This window comes from Aptenodytes forsteri, unplaced genomic scaffold, assembly GCF_000699145.1.
Source record: "Aptenodytes forsteri isolate BGI_AS27 unplaced genomic scaffold, ASM69914v1 Scaffold387, whole genome shotgun sequence".
NCBI classification, from domain to species: domain Eukaryota; kingdom Metazoa; phylum Chordata; class Aves; order Sphenisciformes; family Spheniscidae; genus Aptenodytes; species Aptenodytes forsteri.
The window spans coordinates 960,131-963,156 of NW_008795368.1; positions in this window are offsets into that span (position 1 = coordinate 960,131).

Below are 3,026 nucleotides of genomic sequence, written 5' to 3' on the forward strand. Positions count from 1 at the left end.
CGGTTAGACTCGATGATCTTAGAGGTCTTTTCCAACCTCAATGATTCTATGATTCTATGATTTCCCCTCACACTGTGGAAATAGTGATGAGTAATATCAAAATGATTATTGCTTATTGCATAGGTAATAATTTGCTCTGGTGTAGCAAGCCAGCTGAAGGACTAGGCAATGCCTTCTTTCCATACTTTCGCAGAGCTTATTTGGATTGCAGCTGTATGCAAAAGTTAAACCCTAACATGCTGATCCTACCAGCATTTACATGAGTAGAGTAAAGGCAGTGAAATTAACACGACTGCATTCAAGTTTGTAAGACTGGGTAATTAAGTTTCCAGGTTTATCAGGGCAGGTCTTACTTTTGCGAGGTATGAATACTTCAGGTACATCTAACACCCGCTGCTCTGTTCCTCTGGGTCAGAGCTTCCCTTTCCTCTGACCACTTCATGTGTGCCACTATACCCACCTTGTATAAATATTACTTCTACTCTTCCTCACTCTTCATCTGTATTTGGGTAGGGCTTACAGGATCAGTCAGCCCATGTGCCCTGTTATACGAGGTATTATAAAAGTGAGAGGTGATCTTTGCCTCTGAGATTTATAACCTAAATAGATGAGACAAGCTTCATAAACACTCTAGTCTTGAATGACAAAATACAGAGGGTGAAAATGCTGGGTTTGGGTAACATCCATGTGGCTCAGTTAGATGACTCACCAGTGGGGCAAGGCCCTGTGCACGTCCCAGAAGGTGATATCCAGATGTCAGTATTGGAGTCTTAGATTCACACACTACTGCTGCTGTCTGGATTATCTGCAGTGGCTTTGTCAAAATTAAAAGAGAAACTTAAACTGAATTAAATGTGATCATGAATTATTCAGTCAGCATGAGAGTCTCTGAGTTGTTTATTTTGATGAGAATTTGGCTTTGATTTTTTGTTGTCTGCACAATTTTCAGTGTGAGACATGGCACAGACTTTCATGTTGATAATCTGTAGCTGCACAATAACAGGCGGTGTTGAGCTGGAGGCATTACTGAAGACAGCATCACTCATGACACTTGAGATGGTAGAGTCTGCTCTGGGAATAATTCTTCTATCTGTTGGTTTCTGATAAAAGGATCAACGGCAAAAAAGTTAATTTTGACATATTTAAATGCTATTTTCTGATTTTAGAGTCAATGTTAGATTGTAATGGAAAAAGGGCACATACGTATCTGTTATCCTGAAAACTTGGGAAGATTTAATTTTTGTTTTATTGGTAGTTGTACTGTGTATTTGCAATTTGGAGTTGTTGTTGGGTTTTGTTTATTTTTTTTTTAATAGAGTTTCTAAGTATAATTCTAAGACATATCTTGTGGATGCTAAAATTTTAATTCAAAAGCCAAACTAGTTGGCTTCAGCTGCCTGTCCCCAGACTCAAACAATCAAGACAGAAGAACTGCGAAGCAAACACTGGCAGTGTGAAGGAGTGGGGGAGAGAGAACATTATGTCTTCGAAGAAAGTGAGGAATACCCTATTCTTTACTAGAGTTTATTTTGGTATTTTTGTAAAATGTAGATCAAAGTTCACAGCTGAGTTTTTTCTAAGTGAAAGACAATTCAGAAAACTTCAATAAGTGACTAGTGCTCACCACATCTTTGTTCTGGTTTTTCTTTGTTTGTTCCTCTGTGTTCCAGCAAGAGGAATGTAGTGTTGGTTTTAAGCTGAGATAATATGTAGGTGCCTCACAGTAGCTGGCAAAGGAAGACACAAACAGACCTTGTTGAACCAGGAAGAAATTCTTTCCAGCTATGCCCACCTGGGATAAGAAATAAGAGGAGGTGATACTAAGCCAAAGCTCTGATGGTGGCATCCATCATGCATCTCTGAAGAAGCAGCCTGCTAAGCACTCCAGCTTCAGGTTGATATTGATAGCTAGTAGTAGCTGCATTGAATAGGGTTGGAGAAATGGTAGACTGGAAACATAGTGCATACCTTGGGTCAAAGAGCTGTCTTCCTTTTCACCCCTGGAGTAGAGTCCATAATACCTATGTGTGCACTTGCAAACTGGTATTTGAGGTGCTGCTTCTGACTGCTATCAGACTATTGATGGGCATAATCTTAGTGGTTTTGAAGACAAAAGAAAACCTGTGAATTCAACTCAATCTTAATTTGTTCATTTTCAGTAAAACACTGTATAGTTTATGTTAGATAAACAGTGGAAGCCAAGGCAACTAACATTTTCTCCTTCAGTAAGAAACCAGGTAGGTTATCTACTACAGTAACACCAGTGTTAAATTATTTGAGAAGACACTGTTTCTTGTCAAAATCTCCCTGAACTAAACCAGTCCTCCAACAAGCAGCAGCCAAAGCCAGCAATACATTGAATTAAGAGAAAGGAGAGAGATTGCCCTTTTCTAGTAGAAGTAGACTTGTGGGAAAATCCTGAATATTCACATATTAAAATATTTAACTTCTTCCTTTGCTAATTTCCAGGAGGAATTTCAAATATGGTAACTGTCTTCCAGCAAACTCCTACTGATGTCGCAGAGGTTTGGAAGTATGTCCCCCACAACCCAGCACAGAAGTGGGACTTGAAATTTGTTTTGGCAGCAACTTCCATGTGAGGTGGAGGGGACTGAACAGTCTCTAGAGCAAATGCTGAGCTGGAAGCCCCTCAGGTGTATGCAGACAATCTTCAGATGTTTTTTCTTAGTCAGTCTTTGGAAGGCAAAGTTAATTTTACATTTTAAAATGATTGTTTGATTGCAGACTAACAGTATGCTTCATAAGTTATAAGTATTTACTTAGACCAAGAGCTGGTGGAAGAAGATCAGGATTATTTAGCTAGCAGCTTGCTGCAAATTAATGTTCTAGCTCTTTCCATTCATACTTATATGATCATATCACCTGAATCTTCCAGTATTGAAACTCACTTCATATCTTTTTGTATCAATTTTAATAGCCATGCCCAAGAACTGATCTACCGTATTGAACCATAGGTCTGCCAGCCCATTATTTTGTCTTGGGCAAGAGCAAAGAGCCTTACACAA